Genomic DNA, 25,678 nt, shown 5'->3' on the forward strand with positions numbered 1-25,678 from the left:
TATAGAGGACACAATTTTAGATCCAGAGGTAAATCCTCTGCCATCAGAGGTGCCTCCACCTCATCAAAGCAGTGACTTTCCCTGCACCCCCAAACAGCATACATCTCCTGTGGGAGGAGGACTGAAATATCTCCATCCTCACTGGCAACAAATTACAACAGATCAGTGGGTACTGTCAATTATCTATAATGGTTATTGCCTAGAACTTATCTCCACTCCACCAAACATTCCACCCCATTCACACAGGCTTTCTCTCGAACACATTGCCCTGTTAAAACAAGAGGTAGAATCTCTTCTACAAAAGGTGCAATAGAAATGGTTCCCATCAGCCAGCAAGGGACAGGAGTATATTCTCTATACTTCCTCATACCAAAAAAGGGTGGCACTCAGACCAATTCTCGACCTGAGACTAAAAATCTATATATCCTGTCAGAGCATTTCCACATGGTCACTCTACAGGATGTCATTCCCTTGTTACAAAAACAAGATTACATGACAGCAATAGACCTAAAGGATGCTTACTTTCACATTCCTATACATCCAGCCTACCACAAGTATTTAAAGTATTTAAGATTTGTGATAGCATGCAAGCACTATCAATTCAAAGTACTACCCTCTGGAGTAACAGCTCCAAGGGTATTCACAAACTGTCTAGCAGTAGTTATGGTATACCTCAGAAGACAGTACATTCATGTCTTCCCCTATCTGGACAACTGCTGTTGGCAGTTTCGAATGGTGCTGACTTTTATTAACCACACACAATAGATACCCTACACAAATTAGGGTTCACAATCAATTACCAGAAATCTCACCTTCAGCCAGCATAGATTCAACCTTATCTAGGGACAATTCTGACCACTCTGTGTTCTTTGGCCCAACCAAATCCGCAACAAATCCCAGCGTTTCACACTCTCAAATCCCAATTGCAGGTCAATCGAACCTACAGTGTAAGGTTTGTCATGAAGCTATTGGGAATGATGGCATCATGCATAGCAACAGTGCCCAATGCACGTCTAAACTTGAGACCACCGGAACAGTGTCTCTCGCAACAAGTGGTCTCAGGCACAGTGTCAATTACAGGATCTAGTGTTGTTGGACCGCCAAACTTACAAATCTCTGCAATGGTGGAATCACACCAACTTAGCAAAAGGATGGCCATTTCAGGACCCTGTGCCACAGACCATAATCACCACAGATGCATCATTGACAGGCTGGGGAGCCTATCTCAACAATCTTACAATACAGGGAGAATGGGACTCAATCCAGCAAATTTACCACATAAACCACTTGGAATTGCTGGCAGTGTTCTTAGCCATCAAAGCATTCCAGCCACAGATTATACACAAAACAGTCTTAAGGTCAGACGTGACAAAAATGTATTATCTGCAAAAACGCGGGGTGGGTGGAATTCATCCCAATTGTCACTTCTACTACAAATAATTTGGAAATGGTCAATTCACAATCACATTCACCTGCTAGTGGAATACATCTCAGGGATACACAACCAGCTAGCAGACCTCTTAAGCAGGACGCAGCAACAAATACATGAACGGGAGATTCACCCACAAGTAATTTAATATTACTTTCAGATGTGGGTGGGACACCAAACATTCTCCCCAATGCGCTGCATTCAACAGAAAACTTCTTTCCAGCTCTGCACGTCCGCGAGGACGTCACAACTGCCCGACTCCTTCTGACATCATCGTGCCGGTGTATGTCCCGATGGCGGCAGGAGTCGCCTCTGAGTCGGACGGCGTCAGTTGGGCGAGATTGGCTATCCACGGCACCGATGGATACAATTCCGGCATCGGATGGTTCCGGAGATCTGATTATGTCACCAACTCCACACCGATCTTCGATGTCGGTCAACTCTTCATCGACTCCGAGGCTGGAGACCAGATTACATTCCAGAAGAAAGGCCCTAAGGCTATTGGAGGAAAGAGTACCGGAAACAGCTCCTTGAGGAAGGGGAAATTGTGGAACCTCTGGGTGACTTTCAGGGGTTAGACTCTGCCAGTGGGCTTGACACTTCCCCGGAATGGGACTTAGCCTTGCCAGGGGAGTTTACCGAGGAGGCAGCCTCATTTCATTCAGTTGTAAGGAAGCCTGCAGATTTCTTTGATCTCCCACTTCCTTCAGCTGAGGTCAAGAACAATATTTTGACAGAGGTGTTACATCCAGCCTCAGCTGTTGCAGAGCCGTTGCTGCCTTTTAATGAGGCTCTCACTGACCCAATTTTGGATGTGTGGATAAAGCCGGTTTCTTCACCAGCAGATAGTAGATCTGTTGACCGGAGGTATAGAGCGGCTCCAGGGGACCCAGGGTTCCTTTCTAAATATCCGTCTCCGGAGAGTCTTGTAGTGCAGGCGTCATGTTCCTCGAGGTCTGCTCCTGGCTCTTTCACTGGTGTGCCTTCTGATAGAGAGTCCAAAAGAATGGAGTAGTCGGCAAAGAAGGTGTTTTCATCATTCAGCACGGCTCAAGTCGACGAACGCAACCTGCATCCTGGGTAGATACATTTATGCAAATATGGACACGGCTAAGGCTGTGCTGCCTGAAATGCCCTAGGACTTGCAGGGACTTCTCTCGGATGCCCAGGCTGCAGCAACGCAGGTCATACAATTAGGACTGGACACCACAGACTTGGTTACAAGAGCCATGGGTACCTCCATCACCACCAGATGACATGCTTGGTTACGATCGTCTGGGTTCTCTACAGATGTCCAAGCTACTTTGTTAGATCTGCCCTTTGATGATGGAAAGCTTTTTGGCGCTAAAGCTGATTCTGTGCTGGATCGCTTCAAGGACTGTAGGGCAACGGCGAAGTCCTTGGGCCTGCAAACTGCTTTGACCCCATTTAGGTCATTTAGAGGATTTGGACAAGGGGCGTCCTTTCGTGGAAGATCTCAGCAAGCAGGCCAGCAGCCCTCAAGTCTGCCTTACAGATCTTTTAGAGGGTGGGGTAGAGTCCGAACTAGAGGGGCCACCAACAGCAGCATCCTGCTTCTTCCTCGGGGGGGGTACAGCAGGGGAAGCAACCTTAGTCTTCTCACCATTGCATCCTATATCTCTCCTGTAGGGGGAAGATTATCTGTTTTTCTGCGCATGTGGGAGTCGATCACATCAGACTCTTGGGTCATCAGTATTGTGAGGCAAGGCTATGCCCTTCCCTTTCGGGAGGCTCCTCCTCCCTTCCCTCCCCGTCTTTCTTTTTGTTCAGAAGACCATCTCCTGTTGTTGGAACAGGAGGTTCTATCCCTATTATCAAAAGGTGCAGTGGAGTTGGTTCCGGAGCAGTAAAGGGGTCAGGGATGTTATTCAAGATATTTCCTGATCCCCAAGAAAGATGGTTGTTTGAGACCTATCCTGGACCTGAGGATTTTGAATTGGTTCCTCAGACAAAAGAAATTCAAACTGCTGACTATCACAGGTGCTTTTGGCACTGAACAAGGAGGATTGGATGGTGTCTGTCGATTTGCAGGATGCTTATTTCCATATTCCCATTCTCAAGTCGCACAGGAAGTATCTCCGGTTTGTGGTGGGGTCGCAACACTACCAGTTTGCTGTCCTGCCTTTTGGTCTTATTTCAGCACCTCGAGTCTTCACGAAGGTGATGGCGGTGGTTGCAGCAGATCTCAGAAGGAGGGGAATAGCGGTTTTCCTTTATCTGGTCGATTGGCTGATCAAAGCCAAGTCTCCGGAGCTTGTGCTGCATCACCTACGAATGACGACCCAGTTGTTGTTTGTTTGATTTGGGTTTTTCAATAAATGTATCCAAGTCTCACCTAGAGCCCTCTCAGTGCCTCCTGTTCATAGGGGCAGTACTGGACACAACATTGGATCGGGCCTTTCCTCCGCCACAGCGGATTCAGGACATTCAGGCGTTGATTCCAATGTTTCAAAGTGGGGCGGTTGTTCCAGTCCTTTGTCTGCTCGGTCTGTTTGCTTCATGCATTCTGTTGGTCACTCATGCACGCTGGCACATGAGGGCTCTTCAGTGGTGTCTAAGCAGGCAGTGGTTTTTAGCACAAAGGAGATCTCGAGGACTCGATAAAGATCTCCAGAGACACTGCAGCGGATCTACAATGGTGGGCTGTGGACAGCAACCTTTCCCAAGAAAGGCCATTTTCACTTCCACCACCAGTGGCCAAAGTTATAACGGATGCTTCCACTCTAGGGTGGGGAGCTCATACGGGGGACCTGGAGATCAAAGGTCATTGGTCTCCAGTGGAGCAGATGTTTCATATCAATCTGCTGGAATTGCAGGCGATATGTTTGGCTCGCAAGGCCTTCCTCCCTTCCCTGTCAGTCGGTCCAAGTCCTGACAGACAACACTACTGCGGTGTGGTATGTCAACAAGCAGGGAGGAGTAGGGTTATACCTTCTCTGCAGAGAGGCTCTGATGCTTTGGTCCTGGGCTCAGTACATATATTGATATTATTTGTTATTTAGATTTGAATAAAATTTGTATAAAGGTTTTCGTTGATGGAATTGTAATGAATAAGTGATGTCTGTTATACACCTATTAGCCTCAAAGGGACATAAAAAATGGTCAGCACGCTGGCGAGGACCTCTTATTGCCACGATGACGTCAGACGAAGTCGCGTGGAGTCGGGCAATTGTGACGTCCTCGCCGACGTGCAGAGCTAGAAAGAAGTTTTCCGTCGAATGCTGCACATTGGGGAGAATTCATTAGGTGAGGAATCCACAGGTAGTTCTATCCATCAGTATTACAAATGTCTGCAATGGTGGAATCACACCAACTTATCAAAAGGATGGCCATTTCAGGACCCTGTGCCACAGATCATAATCACCACAGATGCATCATTGACAGGCTGGGGAGCCCATCTCAACAATCTTACAATACAGGGAGAATGGGACTCAATCCAGCAAACTTACCACATAAACCACTTGGAATTGCTGGCAATGTTCTTAGCCATCAAAGCATTCCAACCACAGATTATACACGAAACAGTCTAAATAAGGTCAGACGTGACAACAATGTATTATCTGTAAAAACGGGAGTGGGGATTTTGGGGGGGGGGGGGGGGGGGGGGGGTAGCATTCATCCCAATTGTCCCAATTGTCACTTCTACCACAAATAATTTGGAAATGGGCAATTCACAATCACATTCACCTGCTAGTTGAATACATCTCAGGGATACACAACCAGCTAGCGGACCTCTTAAGCAGGACGCAGCAACAAATACATGAACGGGAGATTCACCCACAAGTGATTTAATATTACTTTCAGATGTTGGGGGGGGGGGGGACACACCAAACATAGACCTTTTCGCAACAAGCGAAAACGCAAATTGCCAAAACTTCACGTCCAGATTCCCACACCCTCAATCCAAGGGCAATGCTCTATGGATCAATTGGTCAAGGATATTTGCTTACGCTTTTCCCCCCCTCCCCCATTAATTCCGCTTCTGAGATCCGTCACACTGCCATCACTATCACCGTCGGTAGTACCACATCACAAGCTGTCAAACTGACCAGACCTATTGACTCAAAACAAAGGTCAGATCAGGCATCCCAAGCCCAGTTTGCTCAACCTGGCGATTTGGCTCCTGAGGTCACAGAATTTGGATATCTACAGCTTCCACCAGAATGTATGGACATTCTAAAACAAGCATGTGAACCTACAACCAGGCAGTGCTACGCAAATAAATGGAAACGTTTGTATGTTACTGCCAACCTTAAAACATTGATCCACTTAAAACATCAGTACAGGATATTGTATGTCATTTGCTTCATTTACAGAAAGCAAATCTTACATATTCATCTATTAAAATTAATTTAACAGCAATATCAGCCTACCTCCAAAACAGACGACATACCTCTCTGTTTAGAATTCCTGTCATAAAAGCTTTTATGGAAGGTCTTTAAAGAGTTATTCCACCTAAAGTTCCACCAGCTCCTGCTTGGAATCTAAACATTGTACTCACAAGACTTATGAGTTCACCTTTTGAACCCATGCATTCTTGCGCTCTTCAGTTTCTCTCATGGATTGTTGCTTTCCTAGTAGCAATTACTTCCTTAAGAAGAGTAAGTGAAATTCAAGCATTTACTTTAGAAGAACCCTTCTTCCAAGTCACAAACACAAAATAGTACTTAAGGCAAATCCAAAATTTTTACCCAAAGTGGTTTCACCATTTCACATTAATCAGTCAGTGGAATTGCCAGTCTTCTTTCCACAGCCAGATTCAGTTGCTGAAAGAGCTCTCCACACTCTTGGTCTTAAAAGAGCTCTCATGTATTATACAGACAGAACAAAAGACTTTAGAAAATCTCAACAACTTTTTGTGGCTTTCCAACAACCTCATAAGGGTAATCCCATTTCCAAACAAGGATTGGCCAGATGAATACTAAATTGTATTCAAACTTGCTATCTTAAAGCTAAAAGGCAACTATTCGTAACTCCTATAGCACATTCAAGTAGAAAGAAAGGAGCTTCAATGGCATTCTTGGGAAATATTCCAATGGCAGACAAATGCAAAGCAGCCACATGGTTCACACCACACACATTTACTAAACACTACTGCGTGGATGTTTTATCTAGACAACAAGCAAATGTTAGTCAAGCAGTGCTTAAAACACTATTTCAAACTACTTCAACTCCTACAGGCTAATCACTGCTTACTTGGGAGAGGGACTGCTTTTCAGTCTATGCAGAGCATGTGTATCTGCAGCTGCACATGCCATTAAACAGAAAATGTCATTTACCCAGTGTACATCTGTTCGTGGCATGTAGAGCTGCAGATTCACCCCTCACCGGAAACCTGTAGCCGTTGTAGTACTTTATTATGTAAACATATATATGTACTATATACATTGCATAGACATCTTCTTTACTTTCTATACATATTTGTACATATTCTTCACTCCTTACTTCACCCTTCTGCGGGAAAACAATCTAACAAAGGAGTCGATGCCTATGTGCACTATCACTGAGAGAAGGAGTCACTCGATCCCGTGACTCGAAAAAAGCTTCTTTAAAGAAAAACAACTTGTAACACTCTGAGCCCAACACTAGATGGCGATATATGCACGGCATGTGAATCTGCAGCACTACATGCATTGAACTGATGTACACTGGGTAAGTGACATTTCCATATATATATCAGCTGGCATTATGTACTGTCACAATAAGGCTGTTCAGCCAGGACCTGGGGCACCGTTGGAGAAATGGTCCATGACAAAGATCCGAAACCCCCTCGACAGGGCAAAATGGACAAATATACCAAAGTCATCCCGTCCCTGTCACATGATAATCTGCTGACTCTCCCTGATAATGCAGCCATACTCACGGCCATACACTCTTCATGGGAAACCCTAGAGTGTAAAGTGGGAGAGGTGTGATCAGAATTCTCCCTCTTAAGATAAGACTCATGAAATGTGGCAGAGAGAGTAACAACAGCAGAGACGAAAATCTCAGAGCTCGAAGACACAGTAAGAGATCTCTGTAAAGTGGTGTTAGAAACCCAGGCTATCACTAAGACACTGTCCTTTGAGGGTGGGAAATGCAGAAAATCAAGCCTGGAGAAATAACCTAAGATTTGTGGGTTTTCCTGAGGGGGTTGAAGGCTCCAGCATGACACAATCCTTGGAAGAATAGCGGAGGTGCACCCTGCCCCCTGCTCAAGTCTCCTCCTGTTTTATCATTCAAAGAGCCTCCCCCCCCATGGTGCTCTCGCAAGAATGGTAATAGTGAGGTTCTTGAACTTTCAAGACCGAGAAATGATCCTCACTGAAACACGCAAAAAAAGACATCTGACACGAGAACTTGAAAATTCTAGTGTTTCCTAATTATAGAGAAGTACAAAAGCAGAGGAGGGCCTTTGATTCCATAAAAGTAAAATTAAGGGGACTCAATTTACGATACATGCTCCTAGTCCCAGTGAAGCTGAAGGTACGGTTTCAGAGGAGGTTCTTTTTCTTCCAAACTCCGGAAGAGGTCTAGGAGTGGTTGGAGGAACAGCTTACATTGTCTTCACACCCAAACCAGGAAGTATGTACTAATGCCTTGTTGCAGGCACAGACCTGTCAGGATACATGGCAAACCCCAAGAAGAAAAAGTAGACATCTATGCCCACACAAAGAAAGGTCACACTTTAAGACCCAGAGAACAAGATCACTCCTCAGACTCACAGGGAGGCCAACCAGAACGCACCAAGAAAACCAGAAGAAATACCTGGGCAGGGGTTCTAGAGGAATGAGACATAGGGAGTGCCCCAGAGACAGACACTGATACCCCGCATCCACTAGCATCAGCAGTTGCAAATCTGGAGCGCAAACCACCGAATCCCTTCCAAGAAGATGAACTTGGGATTGGAAACGATATACAGGGCTGAATGAAACTACCATCTACACTCACAGCCCGGGTGTTAATGGCCCAGCAGAGCACAAAAGGATGCTTTACAAACAAAGGGAGCTACACCACGGACAGCGGGAAAGAGATTTCCCCCCCCCTCCCCCCCCCCCCCCCCCCACCCAAAACAAATGCCAGTAAATTCCGAGCCAGACATCTATTCCCCCCTATTGCTACTGAGAAAGAGTACCCGAGGATGATTGATGGGTGAATGTGGACTGAGTGGAAAGTTGGAGTGCACAACAACCGCCAAGTGCATGAGGAACTTGACTGGAAAGAGATTGGGAAGAGTAGAAAGGATTGTTGAGTTTTTCTTTATTCTTCTTTAGCGTTAAAAGCTAGTTGTTTGGAGATTTGGGAGGGGGGGCAGCAGATCTTTCAAGCTTACCCCAGGATGCAGATATGTTGTTACGCATCCATGGGGAGCAGAGGGTAGGGAGAGGATCAGGGAGTTTATAGTTCTTAACATCAGGACACTAACACTGTGGAGGCAGGCTTGCCTTCACAAAAACATTAGCAAAGACAGTTTGACACAAAAGAGTCGGAGTAGTGATGGGACCTAAAGAACTGGAGCAGGGCTCCACTACTATGTTATCGTGGAATGCAAAGGAGCTGGGTAACAATTAAAAGAGGACTAGTGACAACCTATGTAAAGCTTCTGAAACCTGATGTACTTTTCTTACAAGAGATGCACTGAATGGGGACCAAGAACTGCTTCCTTAACAAAGGAGCCTACACCACTGTTGCATAGGACAGCCACACTTCGGGCACATGGGGAGTAGCTCTACTCGTTAGGAAACCCACCCCATTCAAAGTCCAAAAGATATGGACTGATCCTAATGGAACTTACATAGCAGTCAGGGGCTTATTGTGTGGACAAGATGTCACACTGATGTATATGCTCACCCTCACCCCCCTCCCCTGAGACTGCAACATGTGGCATGACTGGAATACTACTGGAAACAGATTCTCCGCCACACATTGTTGGAGGTGACTTCCGTGGTGTCATGTTACTAGAAAGATCACTCTACCCCAAAGCCCAAGAGAACCACACCTCTAGCCGACTTTACATAAACACTGGGTCTTACTCATCTCTGGTGCAAGTGCCACGTGCAAGACTGCAAATATTCTTACTATTCTGCTAACCACAAAGTCTATGTGTTTGCCCTGGCTGGGGAAGACACCAAAATTACAAAAACTATTTGGTGAGCGGAATCTCAGGTCACTCTCCACTTCTAATCACCTTGGGGCCTATAAGACGCAGACCAGCTGTGGAATGGCATCTAAATGCCTGGGAGTTGAAAGACACCCAGGCCATGAAGGAACTAAAATTAGATACAGAGCTCTACTTTAAAGAGAACAATGATTCAGTAGGCTCTGCAGTTACAATATGGGAGGCCTATAAAATGGTATTCCGAGATCCAGCACAGAACATCATAGTGAATAAACGAAAAAGAACTGAATGAACTGGGGATTACGGAAGTGAAACTTTGGCCCTAGAGTGGAAAATAGGAACAGAACTGGAACCCCGAGGCACTCTGCACCCTGGAGATACTCTGGGATGAATATCGAGCTCTGGCAAATAAAGTAGTGAGGACAGATTTTAGCAACACAACATAAGTTATACGACGCAGGTGATAAGGCGGGTAGATTACTAGCCTGGTTAGGGCGAAAGGAAGTGGAGACCCACCGAGTGCATAGGATAATAGACGACAACCACACTATTCAGGACACCAACAAAGCGATAGTCCAAGTGTTTGCCCAATACTATTTAGATTTCTATAGAGCACGCCCACTGGCAGATGCCAAGTAAATGGATGAATACCTGCACGGCATCCCATTGCCAACCCTACCGATAGATGACCGAAATACTCAGAGAGTGTGATTTCATCTTCCAGAGGTCAAAGATGCAATACCACACCTCAAGCCGGATAAGGAATCTGGCCCAAATGGGCTTCCGGGCAGAATTCTTGGAGAGAAACGCTGAAATCCTAGCACCTCATCTACTCCAGCTTTATAATAGAGCTTGCCAGGATGAGAGCCTTCCGCCAGATTTGCAGAAAGCAATAATAGTGGTCATCCCAAAACCTGGGAAACAATCGACACAGTGTGCATCCCATCGTCCAATTTCCCTCCTCAACGTAGAAACCAAGATACTGGCAATAATACTGGCCAAGAGATTGATACCCGTGATTCGCAGGATCACACCTGAGTTTGTGAATTGGAGGAAAGGCTGTTTGACAGTGAAAGCCTGAATGTCGCTGACTCTTTTGGCTGAAGTAAGAGCTAGCAGTAACGCTGTTTTCCATGAGATGAATTTTAGATCAGCTTTGTGGATCGGCTCAAAAGGAGCTTTCATGAGCTGCATCAACACAACATTCAGGGACCATAATGGCGGTGGTTTTCTAACTGGCGGGAAAACTCGAAAAAGGACCTTCATGAATTGCTTGACAATTCTTGTGGAACATAATGACTTTGTGTGGTGATCTGCGGTACCTGGAGATTGCTGCCAGATGTACCTGAATGGAGGAATATGAAAGTCCTGACTTTGCCAGGAGCAGGAGATTATGGAAGTACCTGTTCTGGAGGAGCGGACAAAGGATGTATATCTTCTGCTGCACACCATATACAAAAACGTTTCCATTTAAGTTTATAGGTTTTGTTGGTAGTGTCAGCTCTAGCTTTTGCCAAGATGTCTCTACACTCCGGGGAAATGTTGAGATTCAAGTATTCATTGTATTCAGGAGCCAAGCCGACAAATGAAGAGATGACGGATCTGGGTGTCTGACTTGTCCCTGGTGCATCGTTAAAAGAGTCGGACTCTGTCTGAGTCGTAGATGTGGCCGTTCGGAGAGCATGAGGAGCTCCGTGTACCAGACTTGTCTGGGCCATCTGGGAGCTATGAGCAGAAGGCGACACCCTTCTGTCTTCAGTTTGTTGATGACTCTCGCATTGAGCGGGATCGGAGGAAAAGCGTAGGCATAAACTCCGGATCATCTCATCGAAAACGCATTCCCCCACAAACCTTTTTGGGGAAGCCAACTTGCGTAGAACTGGCATTTCTTGTTCGAGAGTGGCAAATAGGTCTAGGTTCGGTTTGCCCCATAATAGAAAAAGGCTGAGAGTTTTTTGGTCTAGCTCCCACTCGTGATAAGGAATCACTGTCCTGCTCAGGGCGTCTGCTAGAACATTGGTTTGTCCTGGCACATGCTCCGCCTTGAGTGAAATATTGTGCTTGATGGCCCATGTCCAGATTTGCTGTGCTAGCTGCGAGAGTTGTAGGGATCTTGTGCCTCCTTGCTTGTTTAGATAAAACATGCTGGTTGTGTTGTCTGTCCTGATTAAGACGCTTGAATTTTGTATCTTTGGCAAGAAAGCTTTCAGAGCTAAGTGTATTGCCTTGAGTTCTAGGTAATTGATGTGGAGCTGAACCTCTTTCGCATTCCAGGATCCGCTGATTTGCAGGTCCTGGCAGTGTGCACCCCATCCTTCGAGAGAGGCATCTGTTGTTACTATGTAACTGGGTGTTTGAAGAAGGAATGACAGCCCGTTTGACAAATTGGTTAGAGTCGCCCACCACCTCATGGTGTTTTTTATTAGAGGCGTTATGCGAATCTTGTCTTCAAAGGAACCGTTGATTTGGGTCCATTGTATTTCCAATTGCTCTTGCAGGGGTCGGATATGGAGCCTGCAATCTGGGACTAGCGGAATGCATGATGAGATCATCCCTAGCAATGATTTGTAGATGCGGACTAAAACTAACTTTTTTCTGGAGAGCTTGTCTGCCAAGGAGGTTAACTTTTGTTTCCTCTCGTGAGATGGGTACGCTTTGTTGCGGACTGTGTCTAGTATTGCTCCCAAGAAGTTTAATACCGGTTTGGGGTGGAGCTGAGATTTCTGGTAGTTGACTACAAACCCCAGGCTGTGTAACAGTTGAAGGCAATAGGAGATATGACTTATTACTTGCGACTTTGAGGGTGCTTTTATAAGCCAGTCGTCCAGGTAAGGAAAGACCTGGATACCTGACTGGCGGAGATGTGCTGCTACCGGAGCCAACATTTTGGTGAAGATTCTTGGGGCTGATTTGAGACCGAATGGGAGAACTCTGAATTGGAGGTGCATACTTCCCACTCTGAACCTTAGGAATTTGCGGTGGTTGCGATATATGGGGATATGAAAATAAGCATCCTGGAGTTCTAGGGATGCCATCAGATCTCCAGCATTTAACAGACGCAGGACATCTTGCAGTGTTACCATCCTGAATGACCGTTTCTTTAGAAACGTATTCAGTGCTCTCAAGTCCAGGATGGGGCGCCAGTCTCCTGAGGGTTTCTTTACGAGGAAAAAACAGGAGTAGAATCCTCTGTTCTTTTGAGATAAAGGGACTACCACTCCTTTCTCAGCATCACTCTTACTTCCTTGAGGAGTTGGTTCATCCTCTGAGGCGGTGGGCCCGATGGAGGAACAATTGGTGGTGTTTGTGTGAATTCCAGAGTATGACCTCTGGCCACTACATCGAGTACCCATCTGTCCGATGTTATAGCCTCCCATTGGGGGAAATAGGAAGTGATGCGACCTCCGACCCTCAATGTTATTGGGTGGGGAAGTGCTGAGATGACTGGCGGGTCATTGTTTTCTGCCGGTATCTCTTCCTCGGGCAGCTCCTCTTCCTCTAGCTGGATGTTTGTAAGCTGCGGCCGGTGGTAACCTATAATGCTTCTGTTGCTGGTGGTACTGGTGTCGTGATCCTGTGGAGGAAGACTGATATTGGGATCTATATTGTTGGTATCCACCTCGAATGGAGTAATTTCCTCTTCCTCTTGCTCCACGAAAAGGTTGTTTTTTATATTGCAGGGTACCTAGGGATTTTGCCGTATCGGTATCCGTTTTGATAGCCTGCAACATGTCGTCGACATGTTTCCTGAACAAACTTTCTCCATCAAAAGGCATGTTGAGGACACAACTCTGGACTTCCGGTCTAAATGAAGTAGCCTTAAGCCATCCTTGCCTGCGCAGGACTGCTGCGCCAGCTAATTGTCTGAAGCCAGTGAGAGAAATGTCTATTGCGCTGTCTATAATCTCTGCGGAAACCCTTTCTCCCTCCTACAACACCTTTTTTGCTTCCACCTTGACGTCTTCTGGCAGTAGATCTAAAAAGGCAGACATGTCTGCCCACATTTGGCGATCGTACCTTCCCAGGATGGCGAGGGAGTTAGCCGCCTTAACTGTGACCGCTGCAACAGAGGAGAATTTCTTGCCGATATTGTCTAATCTCCTTCCTTTTTTTTCTGGGGGAGACGCTATAGGTGCGGAGGGGTTTTTGGAACGTCGCTGAGCCGCCTGTGATATGACAGAATCAGGTTTTGGCTGTGAGACTAGACAGGCCGGAGAATCATCTGGGGCCTTGTACTTTTTCTCCAGTCTTGGCATTTGTGAAGGCATTGTTGCCGGATTCTTCATTGCCTTCAAACCCTCCTGTCATAAGAAATCTACAGTGGGTATAGCTCTTACCGATCTCTTTGATGGCTCTTTGAAGTCGTACAAAAAACATTTGGTTTCATGAGAAACAATTGCAAGGCCAAAACGTTTTGCAGCTTTCTCTATTAAATTATGGAAACCTCCTATGTCCTCTGGAGGAGAATCTACCGGACCTGCTGGCGGTGGAGATGGTGTGGGGACGAGATAATCATCCCATTCACTAGCCGCCGAATCTCTTAGCTCACCCTCTTCCCTTTCGTCGTCTGACGACGGATGAGCTTCCTGAGTTTGGCTAGTTACCGGTATGCTAGCCTGTGGTGTTTCCGAAAGATTAGTAGTCAGGGTTTGCCGAGGTGTCTGGTAGCTTTCAGGTCTAGGTGGCGTGGTCTGAGTTGATGGTGGAAACCCTTTATAGTAGTCATTCAACATATATTGTAGGTCTGCTACTAGTGTGCTAGGCATGGCGAGGGGCGATTGTTGTTCTGCCTGTGAATAGGATGTGGAGGCATAACTAGCCTGGTAATGCTGTTCCTCCTCATCAAACTCTTGGCATTTGACATTGAGTTGGGACGGGCTACTAGCTGCCCCAAACATTGCGTCGTTTTGAGAGTATGCATCATCGTCATCTAAAAGATGTTGTGGTGGGTATGGCAACACTTTACTTGGTGAGGTATGCACTGGCAGAATATTAGACGCCTTGTCCCCCATGGTAATAAGTGAAAGGGGTAAGAACCTGGTGGAGTCGTCCTGATGATATGAGGATTGGTGCGGCGAAGTATCCAGGTAGGTTGATGGCTTATACACTGTTAGTGCTGTGGACGATATGATCGGTCGACGGTTCCCTCGTCGACGGTTCTCTCGTCTTCGCTGACGGCTCCTTCGTTGACGGGCCCTTTATGGACGATGGCTCCTTCGTCGACCGTTGTTTCGTTGACATATCGTCTGTAGGTGCCGTCGTCGGCAGTGTCTTTTTAAACCTCATTGAGAGGTGCTTCATAGATGGGAGTTCCCTGGTCGATTGGTGAACCCAGGAGGCCTCTGCCGTCGACGATGTGGTTGCTGACGAAGCTTTCTTAAAAGATTTTGCCGTAATTATCGTCGTCGACGATAACGGCGACGATGTCATAATCATCGGTGAGACCGCTGTTGTGAACGTCGACGATACAGTAGTAGATGTTACCGTCGACACCGTCGTTGGTTGTTTTTTCCCTGAAGAGACTTTTTCTGGCTCTTTTTGGGGTGACAGAGACAGGGAGGCCTTTTTTGAGGTGCTTGTGACCGGGCGTTCCCGGCACAGAGCGCTCCCAGTGACATATCGGACGGTGCCAATACGTCATTTCCGCGTCTCCCCGTTGTTGGGGAAACGCGACGAGAGCGAGGCTGGACGAATGCCGTTGCCAGGGAAACCGTTATGGTTTCCCGGCACGGCAATAGTGAAAAGGGGGACGCGCCGCAACCAGAAGGAGACCCCGCCTGGGAAACTGAGAGCAGGAGACCGGAGGAAACAACCAGCGAGCAGGAACACCAAAGCGGAAAACTAACGAAGACGGAAGAACGGGCAAAGCCTGAAGACCCCGAGGAGATCGAGCGGAAAGCCCCTGGAAGGAGAGAGCAGCAGGAGGATCGCTACAACGCCAGCCACGGCCCTGGAGGGTCGTGGCTAACCAAGGTACGGTCCTTGTGGACACAGAAAAAGGACACCACTAAAAAGGGGACTGGGGAGGGGGTATAGAGGAGGGGTAGAAAGGGAGGATTAAAAAAAGGGCACCTCGACCAGCACTTGTGTGGCACCTGTACCTCACCAATATTAGTTTATGCTCACATTCATGTCCCCACCTCCTCACGAACACCAACCCCCCTCTCTGTGTCTTTACCTTTTCCCCAGTCCATGTTAGAGAGAGAGAAAAAACCCTATTATAAGACCCCATACTTACCCGAGCGTTTTGTCCTTCTGTTTCCGGTATCATCCTGGATCCACCTGAGAGGGCAAGCCAGCACACCACCTGAAAAGACAACAAGAACAATTAGAAGAAAACACCAATCCGGGGAAGTAGACGAACAAGACTACAAGTGCGGGGAGACCAACCACCTCTGTTATAACACTTTATTTCTACCAATTACTTAGAATAAATCATCTACCTAATCAATTCCATACCTCTCCGTTGCCTTTATACTGTTCGATCTGTCACAGTGGTGTCAGAAGTGGGATCTCGTTTAGGACCCCGTCTCAGACAACCGAACAGTATACATCATGAGCGACACCCCCTCGTTGGAGGATATGATAAAACAACTGGCCGAAGGCCAGCGACACCTGCAGCTGGTGTGGGAGGCCCACCAGCGAGAAGCAAGAGGACAGGGAAGCCTTGCAGTCGGCTTTGAAAAGCCAGGCAACAATCCTTGCAAATAATCAACTGGTCCACGAGACGGCCATGAAGAAATTAACTGAGACTATTGCTGTCAGTAAGGTGCACCCCAATGTCCCAAGTTCTGTGTTACAGAAGTATAAAGAAGGTGAAGACCCCGAAGCCTTTTTCACTAATTTTGAAAGGGTAGCTTCCTCTGCTCAATGGCCTGAGGATAGATGGGGTCAGTATGTCGCGCCCCTACTTACAGGGATATTACAAGCAGCATATCAAGCAGCAAATCCGGGTGGAACCACGCCATACCAAGAAATAAAGACTAGTATCCTAGAACGGGTGGGACATGACACTGAATATTATAGGGTCAAATTCCGGAAAATCAAATGGGGACCGAATGAAGACCCCCGAACCTTTTACTATCGTGTAAAGGATTTGGCTTTGAAGTGGTTGGGTCCTTCCGGGAGTAGTAGAGAAGAAGTGATCCAAACAATCGTTCTAGAACAATATCTAGATGCCTTGCCTACGGCTACAAAACAATGGATTCGTCAACATCCAAAAGTGAATACGGACATGGCAATCGATCTAGCATGTGCCTATCACCGCTCACTGGATGTACGGAGTATACCAACCCGACCCAGCATAAAACCAGGGCCATCTAACCTTAAAAGCACTCCCAGAGCCCTCCCCGACGAACCCGTTCCTCGCAGGCTAAGCGACCATCCACCAGTAACTGGACCCCAATGTTACAACTGTGGGGAATGGGGACACATCGCCCGCATGTGTCCAAGGAAACAGGATAGTAGTGAGCCAATGGAGATCGGAGTAACCCGGCGACGGGTACTGTGTACAGGCCGAGGTAACCTGAAGTATAAACATACCCTGAACATCAATGGACGGGCGGTATGGGCTCTTATTGATTCCGGGTGTAGCCAATCCGTAGTGAGGAATGAGCTTGTAAACATAGCCGACAAGGAAGTAGAGCGTTGGGTGAATATTTGCTGTATTCACGGGGACAAAGAGCAATACCCCTTACATGATCTAACAGTGGAGTGGAGAAATTACCGGGATGTCCTACCTATGGGGCTAATGACCGATCTGATCGAGGAATGTATCATCGGGACGGATTATGAACATTTCCAAGAACTCCTGGATCACGTCAGAAAACCCAAATGGACACAGGACTGGTGGGGGAAGCTCCCTTTTCTGACAGCGATATTGAAGGTCCCATAACCCGTAGGAAATTGTCACGTAGAGAGAAGCGGGCAGAAAAAGCGAATCATCAGGGAAGAGAGGGATCAGGACAAAACCCAGGTCTTGTTGCCGAAACACATGAGGTAGCTGTCAGTTTTCCCCAGCGACAGAGAGAAGATCCTTCTCTTGCCCAAGCTTGGAAGTCTGCTAAATCAGAAGAAACCGAGGAGGTGGGTCCCTACTTCTTAATTAAGAAAAACCTTTTATACAGGGTAACCACCACTCGTACAGGGGACCATAAACACCAATTATTAGTGCCCGAGCATTATAGAGAACATGTTCTCACTTTGGCTCATTGTCAACCGGGTGGGGGTCATTATGGGAGGGAAAAAACCGAAGAGTACCTCCTTCGGCGGTTTTATTGGCCGGGAGTTTTCGCCCACATACGCAAATATTGTTCTCAATGTCCCAGGTGCCAACTTATTGAACCAGGTAGACTTAAGAAAGCCCCTCTAATGCCCCTACCCATCATAGACATCCCTTGTAGTAGGGTGGGAATGGACCCGATTGGTCCTGTGGTACCCTCGACTAAAGGTCACACGTATATCTTAGTTATGGTTGATTATGCCACTCGATACCCCGAGGCCGTTCCTCTAAAAAGTATGACAACCAAAACAGTTGCCCAAGCTATGATAAATGTCTTTTCTCAAGTTGGATTTCCACATGAAATACTCACTGATCAGGGAACCCCTTTTATGTCTACACTTATGAAGCAGGTGTGTAAGACATTAGGTATTTCCCACATTCGAACTTCGGTGTACCATCCACAGACGGATGGACTGGTGGAAAGGTACAACCGAACAATAAAAACCCTACTGAGGAAAGTAGTGGAGGAGTCTGGGAGAGACTGGGATCAGAAGTTACCATTAGTATTATACGCCATACGAACTCATGAACAGGCCTCAACAGGCCATAGCCCTTTTGAACTCGTGTTCGGAAGACAGCCACGGTCCCTTTTGGACATGGCCATTGAAACATGGGAAGAAGAGGCGGAGGAAGGGGGAAGGGGGAAGACCCTTATTAGAATATGCCCACAACTTACGTTCTCAACTACATGATTTATGGGAAACAGTCAGAGTAAATATGGAACGAGCTCAACAAAACCAAAAACAGTATTATGACCGAGGAAGTAAGTTAAGGGTTTTACAACCCGGAGATAGAGTATTAATTATGCGTCCCACGTCTGAACAAAAACTGGTGGCCAAATGGCAGGGTCCCTATAAGGTTTTACGAGCCGTTTCTCCGGTCACTTACCTAGTTGAAATCTCGAACGCTCCCCAGAAAACCCAAATTTATCATATAAATCTCTTTAAAAAATGGGAAGAACCAAACAACTCCGACTCTGTCGAAGCAATGGGCCGATTCCTATGTCCTAGCAAACACGGGCATATTGAATTCTGCCCAACCGAACACAATGAGGGGGAGGGGCTACCCGCAGTAAACTAAACCTTAACGAAATCAGAAAAGGAACAGGTATATAGCTTACTAAAACCCTTTAGAAAGTTCTTTTCAGAAGTGCCAGGTAAAACCCCCATGATAACCCATAAAATAAGGACTACCCTGGGTAAAATTGTTAGGTTAAGGCCGTATCGTATCCCCGAGGCAAGAACACAGATTATGGAGGATGAAATCCAGAAAATGTTAGAACTAGGAGTGATAGAGCCTTCTACTAGTCCCTGGTGCTCCCCAGTTGTTCTAGTACCGAAACCTGATGGTACTATTCGATTCTGTATTGACTTCCGGAAGCTTAACGATAATTCCATGTTCGACACACATCCCATGCCTAGAGTGGATGACGTACTAGAAAAACTGGGAAAGGCAAAATATATGTCCACACTAGATTTGACTAAAGGATATTAGCAAATTCCATTAGCCCCAGAGGATAAGGAGAAAACGGCTTTTGCCACTCAGTCCGGTCTTTATCATTTCACCGTGTTACCGTTCGGACTGCATGGAGCCCCGGCTACATTCCAACGGTTAATGGATAGGCTCCTAAATCCTTTTCAAACGTTTACAGCAGCTTACCTAGATGACGTAGTTATCTTTAGTGAAACCTGGGATGACCATCTAATACATTTGCAAAAGATATTTCACACTCTTGCAAACGCTGGCTTAACCGCCAACCCAAAAAAATGCGTTATAGGACAGTCCGACATCGCATACTTAGGATACAAAATCAGTCAGGGAAGCCTACAACCTCAAACTAAGAAAGTAGACGCCATTCTGAATGCACCTAACCCTACAACAAAAAAAGATTTGCGCTCATTCCTAGGGTTGGTGGGCTACTATCGACGGTTCATACCCGACTATTCCACCCTAGCCGCCCCCCTCACAGATCTTCTGTCTAAATCCCATCCTAATCGGTTAGCCCCTTTTTCGGAGCAACAGAATGCGAGCTTTGAACAACTGAAGTCCTGTCTGACTAGGGACCCAATACTACGGTGCCCAGATTTCTCAAAACCCTTCCATCGCTACACAGATGCCTCTGATGTGGGTTTGGGGGGAGTGCTAACCCAACCCGATGGGGAAGGTAGGGATCACCCAATAGTGTATGTCAGTAGGAAGCTGTTTCCCCGAGAACGCCACTATCCTACCATCGAAAAAGAATCTTTGGCCATTAAATGGGCCGTGGAGACTTTACAATATTACCTTTTAGGTCGACCTTTTATACTGTTTACGGATCATGCTCCCCTCACCTGGTTGTCCGCTCATAAGGATACAAATTCCCGGATTTTGAGATGGTTCCTTGAACTCCAACCATTTTCCTTTCAGGTCCGTCACATACCAGGACCCAAACAGGCCCCGGCTGATTATTTGTCTAGGTTCCCGGACTCTACTGCGGTCCTCGAACAGGACCGTTCATGGGGTGAGGTGTGTGACCGGGCGTTCCCGGCACAGAGCGCTCCCAGTGACGTATCGGACGGTGCTGATACGTCATTTCCGCGTCTCCCCGTTGTTGGGGAAACGCGACAAGAGCGAGGCTGGACGAATGCCGTTGCCAGGGAAACCGTTATGGTTTCCCGGCACGGCAATAGTGAAAAGGGGGACGCGCCGCAACCAGAAGGAGACCCCGTCTGGGAAACGGAGAGCAGGAGACCGGAGGAAACAACCAGCGAGCAGGAACACCAAAGCGGAAAACTAACGAAGACGGAAGAACGGGGAAAGCCTGAAGACCCCGAGGAGATCGAGCGGAAAGCCCCTGGAAGGAGAGAGCAGCAGGAGGAGGATCGCTACAACGCCAGCCACGGCCCTGGAGGGTCGTGGCTAACCAAGGTACGGTCCTTGTGGACACAGAAAAAGGACACCACTAAAAAAGGGACTGGGGAGGGGGTATAGAGGAGGGGTAGAAAGGGAGGATTAAAAAAAGGGCACCTCGACCAGCACTTGTGTGGCACCTGTACCTCACCAATATTAGTTTATGCTCACATTCATGTCCCCACCTCCTCACGAACACCAACCCCCTCCCTGTGTCTTTACCTTTTCCCCAGTCCATGTTAGAGAGAGAGAAAAAACCCTATTATAAGACCCCATACTTACCCGAGCGTTTTGTCCTTCTGTTTCCGGTATCATCCTGGATCCACCTGAGAGGGCAAGCCAGCACACCACCTGAAAAGACAACAAGAACAATTAGAAGAAAACACCAATCCGGGGAAGTAGACGAACAAGACTACAAGTGCGGGGAGACCAACCACCTCTGTTATAACACTTTATTTCTACCAATTACTTAGAATAAATCATCTACCTAATCAATTCCATACCTCTCCGTTGCCTTTATACTGTTCGATCTGTCACAGTGCTTTTTTGATGCAAAGGCGCAGTAGGTTCTGAATGAACCTTTTTTGGCAAATGTTTTAATGTCTGAGTGGGAAACATCCTTTTTTGCCTCAGTAAAGACTTGTTTTGTCTTTTTGGGCACCTTCCTTGGTGGCTCATCAGACCCTCTACTTCTCTCACCTGTTCTTTTCTGAGGGCGAGAAGCCTGTGATGACGCTTCGCTGTCATCTGAGGAAGGATGTTCTATGGTTTTCTGTTTTTGCAGCCATAAGAGAAGTCTACCCTCACGGTCCTTGAGGGTTTTTTGACTAAAGGTGGGACAAATTTTGCAGTCTCTCACCTTGTGGTCTGGATGGAGGCAGTAGATACATTTCTTGTCGGGGTCATCAACATACAGTCTCTTCTTCCCACAATTGTCACAGTCTCTGAAGAGACCCTTCTTTGTCTTTTCAGACATGGTAAAGCTGTAGAGCTAGTTTCCTGAGAGAAACAATCTTCAGTCAGAAATAAGGAAAAAACTGAGCAGAGCTCAGGGAGACCCCCTTCACACGACGTGTGGTAGAAAATCTGAGGGAATTCAGCCTCTGTTGGGAGTGTTTGGGAGGGGCTGAATCCGGATTGTTTTGTGAAAAGACCCAAACTTCAGTATCAACCAAAGTGGATAGACTGTAAAATACTCTAGGAGGCCTACTGGGGCCTACTTGTTTAAAATGTAATGACTTACTGCTTTATGTATTTAAACTTACCGTGAGGCTCCCACCTCGACGACGGGGATGATTCTAGCATGTGAATCTATGAAAGATCCAATACTGGAGAAAAATTAATTACCTTTGATTCCCTTAAACAACACTATTCGTTACATGCCTCACAATATTATAGAGCTGAGAACATAGACGTGCAGGACATCCCTGATTATAGCCCCCTGGAAGGTAGACTACACCAGGAGGAATTGCAAGGGAAGGCTATCTCCTATACCTACAAAACCATCAACAATAATATGCCAGACAAGCTAAAGAAACTGAGGGAACGATGGGAGGTAGAAGTGGGAAACCTAGATGTTACAGCCTGGGATGCAACCTAAGGGAAGTGGCAATCAAATGAAGACTGACTGATCCAAAACAAGATCCTTCATAGCGCCAACACCCTCGCCCCTCTCAAGACCTCTACAACCAACCACACCAACAAGAAAGCCGCCTGGTTCACTGAGGACCTCCGGATCTCCAAGCACACCTGTCGGAAGCTGGAGAAGAAATGGCTCCACGACCGAACACCAGACAAGCACACAGCCCTCAAGAGCGCCACCCGCAGACATCACCAACTCATCAGGACCGCCAAGAAGACCGCCTTCAAGGACTGCCTAGACAACAACGCACACAACACCAAAGAGCTCTTCAGCATCGTGAAAGAACTCTCCAACCCCAGCTCCATCACCAACGACATCCCGCCATCTCAAGACCTGTGCAACTCCCTAGCCACCTTCTTCCACCGCAAGATCACCGACATCCACAACAGCTTCAACCCCGACCCCCAGCACCCACCACCGAGTCCACCACCCCTGCGACTACCACTCGCACCAGTCGCCTGACCGTCTGGTCCAGTGTCAGCGACGAAGACACCATCAAAACCATGAACTCCATCCACTCCGGATCCCCATCGGACCCCTGCCCTCACCACGTCTTCAACAAAGCCAGCGCAGCCATCGCGCCCCACCTCCGGAAAACAATCAACTGTTCCTTCGAGACAGCAACCTTCCCAGAAAGCTGGAAGCACGCAGAGATCAACGCCCTTCTGAAGAAGCCCGAGGCGGACCCCAAGGACCTCAAGAACTTCCGGCCCATCTCCCTGCTCCCTTTCCTGGCAATAGTGACCAAGAAGATGGTCAACAAACAGCTGACCCGCTACCTCAAAGTCAACAACATCCTGGACCCTTCCCAATCCGGTTTTCGCAGTAACCACAGCACCGAGACCACCCTCATCGCCGCCACTTATGACATCCGGACCCTGATGGACAAAGGAGAAACAGCCGCCCTCATCCTCCTGGACCTATCAGCAGCCTTTGACACGGTCTGCCACCGCACCCTATCAGCACGCCTCCATGACGCCGGTATCCAAGAGAAGGCCCTGGCCTGGACCACATCCTTCCTCTCCGGCAGAACCCAGAGCGTCCGCCTCCCGCCCTTCCGCTCCAAAACCACAGAGATCATCTGCGGCGTCCCACAGGGATCCTCCCTCAGCCCAACAATGTTCAATATCTACATGGCCCCCCTCGCCCACGTCGCACTACAACACAACCTCAACATCATCTCCTACGCTGACACCCAGCTGATCATATCCCTCACCGAAGATCCCCACACCGCCAAAGCTAACCTCCACTGAGGAATGAAGGCCGTAGCCGACTGGATGAAGGACAGCAGACTGAAGCTGAACTCGGACAAGACGGAGGTCCTCATTCTCAGACCCACCCCATCAGCCTGGGACGACTCTTGGTGGCCCACGTCACTAGGCACAGCCCCTGAACCCACGGACCACGCACGCAACCTGGGGGTCATCCTCGACTCCACTCTCTCCATGACCAGGCAAGTCAACGCCATCTCTGCGTCCTGCTTCAACACCCTCTGTAAGCTCTGCAGGATCTTCAAATGGATCCCCCTCAACACGAGAAAAACCGTTACCCAGGCCCTCATCACCAACAGACTCAACTACGGGAACGCCCTCTACTCAAGAACTACAAACAAGCTCTTGAGACGACTCCAACGCATCCAGAACGCCTCGGCTTGACTCATCCTCGATGTCCCCCGCCGCAGCAGCATCACACTCCACCTGAGAGGCCTGCACTGGCTCCCCGTCAACAAAAGGATCCCCTTCAAGCTCCTGATCCACGCACACAAAGCACTGCACAACACCGGACCCACCTACCTCAACAACCGACTCAGCTTCCACACCCCCACCCGAAGCCTCCGCTCAGCCAACCTCGCCCTCGCCACAGTCCCCCGCATTTGAAAAAACCACCGCCGGCGACAGATCCTTCTCCTACCTCGCCGCCAAGACCTGGAACACTCTCCCCACCATCCTACGACAGACCCAGGACCTGCTGGCTTTCAGAAGACTCCTCAAGACCTGGCTCTTCCACCAGTAGCATCCCCCACTCCCCAACGCCTTGAGACCCTCGCGGGTATGTAGCGCGCTTTACAAATGCAGTGATTGATTGATTGATAGAGCCTATTATGACCAGGCATGGCTATATCACTTTGGAAGGGCAGTAGAGACACCGAACTGCTTGACATGTGGGGAAACCAGGGAATCATTGTGTCCACACATAGTGGGAACGAAGTACCAAATATATAATTCTAGGTATTCCGACAGAATGGGATGTCCCAAGAGTCCAACTCCTTTTTTGCAACCTAGCATTGAAGGTCGCGAAAAGAAATATAGCAAAACTTTGGGGAGCCCCAGAGATGCCCACTTTAGCGCAATGGCGCAGGGGGTGGACCAATATATGGTGGCAGAACAGGTCACATACAGGGAAAGAGGTTGCCCAAAGAAGCTCAACAAGATCTGGGGGCCATGGTATAAATACTCTAAATTGACTGTGTTTACTGAAATATCTATGGAGACATAAAACTGAAACCTTTGATTGTCATGATATCTGGGTCAGAAAGTAAAGAATGAGATGGTGTGAACTAGACTGAGATAACTGTTAGCGAGAAAAACAAACTGACATGAGGTATGTCAAACAAAGGGAATGGGGATTGAAGACCTGATGTGTTTTGTATACTGAGAACTAAAACTAATAAAAAAATCTTTAATTAAAAAAAAAAAAAACAGTAGAGCAGCAAAAGCAACAAGCATTGGCAAAGCCAATAGGTTTTGCCTTTGTTTTTTCTTTCTAAGTGGATTCTAAAATATTAGAAAAATGTTAGAATAATATTTGTTTTAAATTAAACCGTTAATGTTTTTCAAATTTAAAACAAACATTATAACATTTTTCTAATATTTGTAATCCTGTTAGGAAGAAGAAACAACAGCAAAATCTATTGGAATGACGGCATGCGAAGAAGAAAAAACATGGTAGTGAAGAAAAAAAGCTGGTATGCAGTAAAGACGCATGCGGTAAAGAAGATGGCAGTGAAGAAAGAAGACGGCATGCGGTAAAGAAGAAAGATGGCAGTGAAGAAAGAAGACAGAAGATGGCAGTGCAGAAAGAAGACAGAAGACTGCATGCAGTGAAGAAGAAAGAAGATGGCAGTGCAGAAAGAAGACAGAAGACTGTATGTAGTGAAGAAGAAAGTAGATGACAGTGAAGAAAGACGGGATGAAGTAAAGAAAAAAGGCGGCAGCAGTGAAGAAAGAAGACCGGAGACGGCATGAGGTAAGAAGAAAGATGACTGCAGCGAAGAAAGAAGACAGCATGTGGTAAAGAAGAAGCCGGCAGTCAAGAAAG

The 25,678-nt window shown here is 47.3% G+C and overlaps 1 protein-coding gene across 2 annotated transcripts in view; it reads left to right on the forward strand.

Annotated features, from left to right (window-relative positions):
• The window catches only part of ZNF414 (zinc finger protein 414), a 137,786-nt gene extending 112,404 nt beyond the window's left edge, over positions 1-25,382 (forward strand). For both annotated transcript variants that reach the window (XM_069217130.1, XM_069217133.1), the window contains one exon: positions 25,247-25,382. The gene's annotated coding sequence lies outside the window, so the exon portion shown is untranslated. The remainder of the gene's footprint in view (positions 1-25,246) is intronic.
• The last annotated feature ends 296 nt before the right edge of the window (positions 25,383-25,678 follow it).

The sequence above is a fragment of the Pleurodeles waltl genome, chromosome 12 (genome assembly GCF_031143425.1).
Source record: "Pleurodeles waltl isolate 20211129_DDA chromosome 12, aPleWal1.hap1.20221129, whole genome shotgun sequence".
Classification (NCBI taxonomy): domain Eukaryota; kingdom Metazoa; phylum Chordata; class Amphibia; order Caudata; family Salamandridae; genus Pleurodeles; species Pleurodeles waltl.